We start from the raw sequence: 10,000 nt of genomic DNA on the forward strand, positions 1-10,000 counted from the left end.
TCTTGAAGGAATACCACCAAACCACCTCTCCTACTTCCACCACCACTGAGAGAGAGAGAGAGAGAGAGAGAGAGAGAGAGAGAGAGAAAGAGAGAGAGAGAGAGAGAGAGAGAGAGAGAGAGAGAGAGAGAGAGAGAGAGAGAGAGAGAGAACACCGCCACCAGCAAGAACAACAAAGGCTCTCCTGGAGAGACAGAAGCGCGACTTTCCCACTGAGCTGACACGGTCGAGAGGCTCCCGTCCCTCCTCCTCCTCCTTCTCCTCCACCTCCTCTTCCTTGGGGCAAAAACATCCGCCGGGTCCGCGGCCATGTCCATCATCTGAAGATCGATTTGTCGCCCCTGAAGAGCTGGCCGAAGACCTTCGGGAGCAGCATCCGGCGCCGCGCCTCCTCCCCTCGAAGTAGAGAGCCGCAAGCCTTCCGAAGTGGTGGTCGTTCTCCATGATGGTGAGGAGCCTCCGCCAGGAGGGGCTGAGTATCTGCGGCCGAAACTGTCACCTTTCCCCTATGGTGCGCTTTGGGGAGTGTTGGGACAGGTAACAGCAGTCACTGCTGGGAATCGGAGAGGAGTGCAGGATTGAAACCCACAACTAAGCGAATGCGAGACAAGCACGATTCTGATGACATCATAAGCGCGGTTCTCATTTTCCCTCCAAATATAGCAGCTACTCTGAGAACGTTCGTGGAAAGGCTCGGATATACACAAGCGCAATGTTAAAAGCTGGGATGTCCATGCAGGGCGACCCATATCGAGTAGGTCTTGTACGCAAGATCTGACGAGGAACAGCTCACACGTACACACAGCAGCAGGGACCTACATATCCCCTGAGGGAAGACTTAGCATCTGTACCTCACCACGGTGGCCAAATCCGGCTTGGTAAAGTTGTGATTTAAGAAGGAAATAGGCAAGAAATGTTTTACCAATAGATTGGTTAACGAATGGAATAGACTTAGTAACCATTTAATGAGGGCTGAAACTATCGGTTGTTTTAAGAAACGGTTAGACAACTTTATGGATGAGGATGACCGATGGTCATGGACATGGAACTGACTAGTGTAGGCCTTATGGTTTCTTATGTGAAAAGAGCACGCGAGGTTTTTGATATGGATGTGGTTGTAAATGAAGTCTGAAATCAGTGTGATTAACTCGACCATACTGATGAGGTGCTAGCATATTATACTGTATATATAAATATGTATATGTAAATATATATATATATATATATATATATATATATATATATATATATATATATATATATATATATATATGCGACACTGGAGTACGGCACCTCTGAGGCTCGCCGCTCCAGAAAGGGGTTGGAAAGTCATTCAAGTTCTTTGCACTTAGCGGGGATCCAACTGGGATCTTCCCCGCTCTGAGGCAGGAACTACTACTAATGGATTGATGGGTTGATTGACGAATTGATTGATTCATGGTCCTCTCTGAGACTTTTTCTTCGTATCGAACTGCTATTGTTGCCGCCAGGTGATTTTATTCGTCCAGGGAGAGCTCATTCCTCTATCCATCTTCAGCCTCTCTTTGGTGACTGAAGCACAGAATCCTGGGCTCTTCTCCGTTCACGCGGTCAGTGCTCTTGTGAACTTGGTAACTGTGCACTACTTCCTCCTCTCCTGGGTTTCACAAACACGCACGCACGCACACAAACACGCACACACGCACGCACGGAACACAACTCGTGGCGCGGTTCGTAGAGTTCCCGGCTGCCACTACGGGGGGTCCGGGTTCGAATCCCGCCCAGGGCTAAAATAATTTCATTATCGCTGCGCTGCGGGTTGTTACTCCTACTCTCGTGGGCGGGGAGTTGGGTGTGTGTATGTACGTGTAACTTCACAGTATTATCCACAGATCAGTCATTTATGAGCTCTGAGCTCTAATTCGGGAGGTTAACAACTGTCGATCACGAGTCCAACACGTGATCCAAGACCATGGTGAATCACAAACACGCGCACACATCTTCCAAAACACCTTGCTCCTTTTCTCTACGGATACGCTTAGCAAAAGCAAAAGCATTTACTCATTTATCTATCCATTTATTTATTCATCTGTTTCATTGTGAGGCTCTGGAACTCTTTTCCACCTCGTATTTCCCAACATGTCGGCCTCTCAAAATAGGAATTTCGAGACTTCTCCTCTACAGGTACAATTTGCATGTACCATTCTTTCAGACATTTTGCTTTGACCTCTATTTTTTTTTTTTTTTTTTGGGGGGGGGAGACTTGCCATGCCTTCATGGAGACCATAAACAAGAAAAAATATATGCAGTAAATAGAAATAAGCAAAAGAAAACAAAAATAAACAAACATTCACACCATCTGCAAACAGGAGTAAAGTCATATAAGAGTTGACAAATGACATGAATAAATAAATAAATAAAAATCAACAATAACCCTACGTCGACGGTGAAGTCCGGGACTTGATAGCCGCGCAGCAGCAGGAGGCAGCCCACGACGCTTGCCACCGCCGCCGCAGGGGGGTTAAAAACAAGCAACACAAGGAATACCCAAACCGAAGAGGAGAACGCATGCCGACACACGTTCCCCTCCCCGGGAGATGTTCCAGAGACTGTCGTATGTCTACATCGGAAATTTACGATACAAACTGGTTTGGATCACGTGATTCAGGTCGTAAAGTTACGACCCGTACAGACACTTCACGCCTTCCACACCACCCTCGGAGGCAGCGGCCACTGTGGTACTTGGAAGTGGAGGCGACTGTGGCTCCAGCAAGCGGGCTGGCTGACTAGCAGGAACAAGCGATGGAAAAAGAAACGACGACCAATTACAATGCAGCAAACATCACCACGGAACAATTGCCAGGAAAGAGAGAGAAAACACACACACACACACACACACAAACACCATTGTTTTTAGTTTCATTACATTAAGGACATCTGCAGTCTTATTCGCATCAATTTTTGGATTATTAGTATCACAATACTAATAACATTAATATCATAATAATACAGATATAAATAATATCTGCAATAAAGAAATAACCAAGAATAATCACATGAAAAAACCTATACCAATACTTCAGCAGCAGTAAATACGAACATTTGTGCCCCAGTGGTCTCATTAAGAGTATATTATAGCTGTCGACGAGTTATGTCGGCGAGTTATGTCGACAATTACTTCCCAAGTCACGTGGATACGAGGAAAAGAAAATGAAGATGGTGAAGAACATCGCCAAGAAGAAAATTATTAAGAAGAAAAAGAAAATGTTGTGAGGGAGATGATGAAGAAAACGACCAAGATGATACATATATATATATATATATATATATATATATATATATATATATATATATATATATATATATATATATATATATTACACACACACACACATTATATATATATATAGGGAGGTAGCCAAAGTCAAATGCATAAATCCACTCCTACCCATTTCATCCCCACATCCTTCACTCCCATTCATCACCCCTCCCTCGCTCTTTTCTTGGCTCCTCATGGATGACGGGTTATCCCTGCATCTCGCCCACTGCCCTGGGTCAGAAGCAGTGTCGCACAACACAGCACAGCCACAGCAAGGCCGCTTCACTTAATCGGCGAATCCCCTCTCCGTCCCCTCATGCAGAAAAAGAGAAGATGGGAAGAAATCCCTTTGGGCTGCGTCAAAATACCATTCACACGTACTCCCTCGCTCCCCATCCCCCACCACACCCTTCCATGCATCACAGCATCATCCATATACAACCATTCTCCACTCACCCCTATCTTCTGTCTTCTCCCTTCCTTCCTCAACAGACATTCCCCTCTTTCCCAATGCCCCTTTTACCCCACCCATCCATCTCATCCTTGGTCATCCCCTCATGTTCACTCTCTCCACATACATATTGTATATAAAAATAATGGTTTGTAGAAATAATAGAAAACTGAAAATGTTGCATGACGTCACAACTGAAGACCAGTCAATCAAAAGAAGAGACATGACGTCACGACTGAAGACCAGCCAATCAGAAGAGGCGACATGACGTCACGACTGAAGACTAGTCAATAAGAAGAAAAGGCTCCAACAGGGAAGAATTGTCGAAGACAACTGAACCGAGTGTTAAGTTATTGAACGATAAGCATATAGTCTCCAGGGGCTCTTTAAAGAGAAAGAGAAAGAGAGAGAGAGAGAGAGAGAGAGAGAGAGAGAGAGAGAGAGAGAGAGAGAGAGAGAGAGAGAGAGGGAGAGAGAGAGGGTGATGATTCAGCTTAACGTCGCGAACTCCCCCTATCAGGAGGCTATGACGGTAGCCCTTACATAGGACTTTATAGTGTAGAATTTCATGAACCTTGACCTTGGTGCAACTCGCTACCGACAGGGTTCGAACCGCAAGTAGCGAGGTAAAGAAGAAGAAGAAGAGACCACGAAGGAAAGACTTGGGTCTTCAACGAACTCCTGACGAGCGCTTGCGACCGATGAGACCCAGTCAGGTCACAACAGGTCACATGGAAGATGGGGGGGGGTCTTCTTCTGGTTGTTGCCAGGTGGTTCTATTCAGCTGCGGTGGAGCTTCCGGAGGAAGCCCCCAGGGAGTTGCAGCTTCAGCGAGTCAGTCTGCGCGAGGACTTTCTAAAAAGCGAAGACAAAAGATGGCAGCCGACTAGATTGTCAGCTGACTTCTGTCAGATAGTCAGTTGGTACCAAATGAATCGTTCATGAATATTGCATGCGGTTGATTTAGCGAAGAACGCCTTTCGCCTCCCCCACCCCACCCAAAAAATAAATAAATAAATAAAAGAAAATAAAAGCCTTTCAGTGACCATTTTTATGTTTTTAATGCGAGTTTGGAGTGGTTACTGTATTTTTAGCTTCACTGCCGTCGCCCTAGCCCGCGACACAAAGTCGCTGGAAAACATGACGTCACCGCTACGGCGAGACAAGACATTACATCAGGGGGTCGTCGCGGCTTCAGCAACTACTCGATGTCGTCCTCATCAAAGAGGACAAACAGGACAAAGGCAGGTGAGGAGGAGAGATGAAGGGAGGGGAAGGGAGGAGAGGGGAAGACAGGAAAGGGGAAAAGAGGAGAGGGGAGGAAGAAAGAAGGAAGGGGAGGGGGAGAGAAGGGGCGCAGGAGGGGAGGGAAGGGACGCAGGAGGGGATGGAAGGGAACTGGGGGAAAGGGAGGGTAAATGAGGGAAGAGGAGGTGAGGGGGAGAAGAGCGGGGGCAACAACGTGGGGATATGTCACCGATCGACGAGTCATCGAGGTGATGCGTCAACCCAAGGAGGAGGAGGAGGAGGAGGAGGAGGAGGAGGAGGAGAAAGAGGAGGAGGAGGAGGAGGAGGAGGGGGAGGAGGAGGGGAGAAGGAGAAGAGGAAGTGGAGGAGGAGGAGAAGGAGGGGAGGTGGAAGAGAGGCGGAGAAGAGGAAATGGAGAAGGAGGGGGAAGGAGGAGTAGGAGTAGGAGGGGGAAGGATGAGGAGGAGGGGGAAGGATGAGGAGGAGGGGGAGGAGATGGAGGAGAGGAGGAAAGTTAAGGGAGACAGCGAGTAGGAGCAACTGTTAAGGAAGACAAAATGTAGGAGAAAAAGGAGGAGGTCGAAGAAGAGGAGAAAGAAGAGGTGGAGGAAGAAGAGGAGCTGGACGAAGACGAGGAGGAAAGGAGGAGGAGGAAGAAAAGGAAGAACAGGAGCAGAAAAAAGAGGAAAGGAGGAAGAGGAGGAGGAAGAAAAGGAGGAGGAAGAAGAGAAGGAGGAAGAAGAGAAGGAGAAGAAGAGAAGGGAGAAGAGGAAGAAAAAGAGGACACCTGGCGACTAAGAGGTACACAAGGACACTAGATAACACGACCACCATGGGCAAGGACACAGACAAGGAGGAGGAGGAGGAGGAGGAGGAGGTGAAGAAGAGGAGGAGGAGGTGGAGGAGGTGGAGGAGGAGGAGGAGGTGAAGAAGAGGAGGTGAAGAAGAAGAGGAGGAGGAGGAGGAGGAGGAGGAGGAGGAGGAGGAGGAGGAGGAGGAGGCGGATGAGGCGGATGAGGAGGAGCTTCAACCACCAAGAACCTTGGGGGAGCACTGTAATTCAAGTTTCCGATCGCCAGGTCTTCTACCCTTAGGAAGACCAATGGGCCGACGAGACCGGAATTGTTCTTGTGCTGCTGACGTCATTCGTCTCCAATCACAGCCTCTGGGAATACAACGTGACGACATCTCGGCCAGTACGGCGACATGACGTCACATGACGGAGGGAAGGAGAGGGAGGGAGGGACTGTAACGTGACGAAGTAGTCGTCACTGACGACGACGACGGCATGAAGACGCTGGAGGAGGAGGAGGAATAGGAAGAGGAGTAACAAGAGAAGGAATATTAGGGGGGAGGATGAGGAATGAGAGTAATAACATAGTAGTAGGAAGAATACGAAGAGGAGGAGGGGGAGGAGGAGGTGGTGGAGGTGGGAGGGAGAGGAGGAGGAGGGGAGAAGGGAGAGGAGGGAGAGAAAGGGAGAAGGGGAAGAAGGGGAAGAAGGAGAGAAGGGTGAGGAGGAGGAGAAGAAGGGGAGAAGGGGAGGAGGGAGAGGGAGGAGGAAGGGGGAGGAGGAGGAAGGGGAAGGAGGAGGAAGGGGGAGGAGGGAGGAGGAGGAGGAGAGAGGGGGAGGGGAGGAGGGGGAGGGGAGGAGGAGAGGAGGAAGGGGGAGGAAGGAGGGAAGAGGAGAGGGGGGAGGGGGAGGAGGAGGAGGGAGGGAGGGGGAGGGGGGAGGAGAAGGGGGGAGGGGGGAGGAAGGAGGAGGAGGAGGAGGAGGACGAGGAGGAGGAGGAGGTGGAGGCTAGTGAGGAGGTCTCGCCCCGTAGCATCACGTAGGGCCACTTCCGCTCTCGCCTATCTGGTCGCTTTGCACTCCTCCTCCTACTCCTCCTCCTCCTCCTCCTCCCTCTTCATTAATGCCTATTCTCCTTCTGCTCCTAATTCCCTTCATCATTTCCTCCTCCTACTTATTTCTCCTCCTCCTCCTTTATTTTCCCTCTATTGTTTTCCTCCTTCCCCGTGTCATTTTCCCTTATCGTGATCCTCCTGTCTCGCCCTCCTATTCCTTTTCATTACCTTTCCTCACAAAAAATAAAAATGAAAATAAAATAATAATAAATAAATAAATAAATAAAATAAACAAATAAAATAAATAATGATAGTAATAATATTAATTATAGATTAGGTACCGACACAGCCATGTAAGGATCAATGGGTCTCTTGCTGTTCGCTTGACCATGTACCTCCATGTAACTCTTCCTCCTCTGGACGCAACTCAAGACCTCTCCACCATCCAACAAGTCCTCTTTCGAAGCCTGGACCTCCTCCTCATCATCATCCCCTCCACTTCCTCCTCCTCTTCGTATTCTTCCTACTACTATGTTATTACCCTCATTGTTCTCCTTTCTCCTTGCCATGGTTTCCCTTGCCATCTAAAAATATACGTCTTTAATTAGATCAAACATATTTCATTGTTTACATCATTTTTTCATCAAACGTAACACAATCTTAGCCAATCAGCGAGGACTCGAGGAAAGGGTGGGCGGAGTTTTGATGAAAAGTTTGGTTGATTGTACTAAGTGGAACCTAAAACCAGATGTCTTTTCCCTAAAAAAATAAAAAATAAAATAAAGAGAGAGAGAGAGAGAGAGAGAGAGAGAGAGAGAGAGAGAGAGAGAGAGAGAGAGAGAGAGAGAGAGAGAGAGAGAGAGAGAGAGAGAGAGAGAGAGAGAGAGAGAGAGAGAGAGAGAGAGAGAGAGACTTGGCTAAGGCGGAGGATACGACCAGTGAAGCGCCGCGTTGAATAAAATCGCCCGACGGGACACCAGGAATAAAATCAAGCAGTGTCCCCCGACACTATAAGGCGAGAGGCGACCAACGACTTTCCTGGTGTGGCGATTTTGGGACGTTCTAGAATTCTATTCTAGCTGACGCCAAACACACTTATCCACTTTACAAGAACCCTTCATCAAAGAGTTAAGACAATAAAATGTTCAGTCCAAACTGAACTGACGAGGAAATGAGAAAATATACAAAACAAAGAAAAAAAAAAAAAACATGACAAAAAAATCTCGCCCGTAAAATTGGTTAAAGTGGAGGAATCCAACATTCATAATCAAATTTCTTTTCCAGAAATCAATATTACTGTCAGATTGTAATTCTTCCGGTTTTATCTCCGTTTTCTTTTTTTTCTTTTTTTCTGGCAGTGTTTTGTAGCGTTTCTTGCGTCGTGGAGCAGTGAAAACGAACACTGGCTGCCGCCTAGAAAAATAATTAAATAAATAAATAAATAAATAAATAAATAAAGGTAACAAATTAATAAAAGAATTGCAAAAAAAAAAAAAAAAAAAAATACGAGGCTCACAGGTGCATCTTACGAGTTCGGCTCTCTTCTTTCGAATTCGAAGCGGTCCGAATGGCGTCGCAGATCTGGAGGAGTTTCTTCAGAGTTCGGTAAACACTCCCGAAGTCGGTCATTCAGATCAAGATGGCCCTCGTTATCATCAACAGTTTCCTTGACGTGTCTATCTATCCTTATTCTTCCTCAATCGACCTCCAGTTCGCCCTTTGGTCTAGGTCCTCAGCCATTCTGGCAACAGTATCTCATGTGACACCACACCACTCCTCGACTTTACAAGCTCTCCGATGCACTTCTCGGGAGCTTTCAGAGTTTCACATAAGCATGTATCCCACAGTCCTTCTGGTGGCCTCAAGGACACCAAGAACTTCGAAGTGACTGGAGACTGTGACCATATACTCCTATAGCTGTGTAGGACCCACCAACGAGAAACAAAACAAAGATGTAACCGATCTCCTTTGTCAGTGCTCTACCAAATCCGCTGGTGTGGCGCTCGTCCCAGGGATCAGGCACCAGTAATCCTCAAAATGTTCTGAATGTTACAAACTTAAGCCTGAGAGAACGGTTACTGTTCCTGAGCCAAGAGGACCAACACACATTCCATAACTAGTTTTGTCGATGGCGATGACAGCATTGAAGTCGCTCGATTCAGATCTCGCCTGGCTCGAAGGCCAGGCAGATCAACTGATTTGTCTCTCGAAACAGAAGACGTGGTGCTCTCCCCTGGGCCCAGTATGCGCCTCAGCGCAAACACAGCCCTGAAGCATAGCTTGGTCTTCGGAACATCCGTCTCCTGGCCCTACACGGGTGCCACACAGGGCAAATGTGCGTGTTGGCGACCCATAACGAGGATGGATGGCCACTGACTCATAAGGAGCTCGTCTTGCCTCTGGACGGTCTAGTTTTGTTCAAACTGAGTGTCTAACGTAACCTTCCTCTGACTGGAAACCAGTGTGGGAGACACGGTTTCTTGCACCCTAGCTCCCCATGTGATTTTATTCGGCTAAAGGAAACTTCTTGCAGTCAACAGATATATATATATATATATGTATATACATATATTTTTTTTCAACCACATTAATTTTCACTTCAATTTTATGTCATAACGGTCGAGAATGACGAGCAGTTCGATAGAAGTATATACGGAAGCTGTTAAGTGACCAAGCTATCGACTCGAACCCAGCTCAGACGTAACAAGTAAACAGTGACTTAGCCCATTGCGCTATCAAGATAAAATTTAAGCACAACTTTCTTATATTTGTATGGTCGAGTTATATATATACGAATTTTTGTGACCATTTAGTGTATGTATATATATATATAAATATATTTATATATATATATATATATATATATATATATATGTGTGTGTGTGTGTGTGTGTGTGTGTGTATTCACTTGGTCTTTGGTCTTTGGATCACGTGTTGGACTCGTGATCGACAGCTATTTCCCTCCTGGAAGAGAGCTCAGAGCTCGTAGGTCCGATCTATGGGTAATGCTATGACCTTACACACACACACACACCCAACTCCCCGCCCACGAGAGTCAGAGTAACGACCCGAAGCACAGCTGTACCAAAATAATTTCGGCCCTGGGCAGGATTCGAACCAAGCACTACGCGCACCACCATGCTAGTAGTTCATCG

At 47.0% G+C, this 10,000-nt stretch overlaps 1 protein-coding gene across 12 annotated transcripts in view; it reads right to left on the reverse strand.

Moving 5' to 3' along the window:
* Positions 1–10,000, reverse strand: part of tgo (Aryl hydrocarbon receptor nuclear translocator homolog tgo) — a 434,151-nt gene that overhangs the window by 58,361 nt on the left and 365,790 nt on the right. The window lies entirely within an intron of this gene.

Source organism: Oratosquilla oratoria, chromosome 24, assembly GCF_046742065.1.
Source record: "Oratosquilla oratoria isolate Oo_2021 chromosome 24, ASM4674206v1, whole genome shotgun sequence".
In the NCBI taxonomy this organism is placed as follows: domain Eukaryota; kingdom Metazoa; phylum Arthropoda; class Malacostraca; order Stomatopoda; family Squillidae; genus Oratosquilla; species Oratosquilla oratoria.